Below are 410 nucleotides of genomic sequence, written 5' to 3'. Positions count from 1 at the left end.
CATCACCTTTCCAGGGACGGAGGTGAGACTAACCGGCCTGTAGTTCCCTGGGTCATCCTTCTTGCCCTTTTTGAAGACTGGAGTGGCATTGGCTATCTTCCAGTCTTCAGGCACCTCTCCTGTTCTCCATGACCTTTCATAGATGATGGAAAGTGGTTCAGCAATGTCGTCTGCCAGTACCTTCAGCACTTGCAGGTGCATTTCATCGGGACCCATGGATTTGTAGGTGTCCAGCTTACTTAAAAGATCCCTAACCTGATCCATCTCCACCAAGGGAAGGTCATCTTTTCTCCAAGTTTGCTCGCTTACCTCCAAGGACTGGGGAGCCTGAGGGCCAGCCTTGGCAGTGAAGACTGAAGCAAAGAAGGCATTCAGTAGCTCCGCCTTCTCTGTATCTTCTGTCACCAGGG

The sequence above is a fragment of the Egretta garzetta genome, unplaced genomic scaffold (assembly GCF_000687185.1).
Source record: "Egretta garzetta isolate BGI_Z169 unplaced genomic scaffold, ASM68718v1 scaffold175, whole genome shotgun sequence".
In the NCBI taxonomy this organism is placed as follows: Eukaryota; Metazoa; Chordata; class Aves; order Pelecaniformes; family Ardeidae; genus Egretta; species Egretta garzetta.
Note: the sequence above shows the minus strand (reverse complement) of the source record.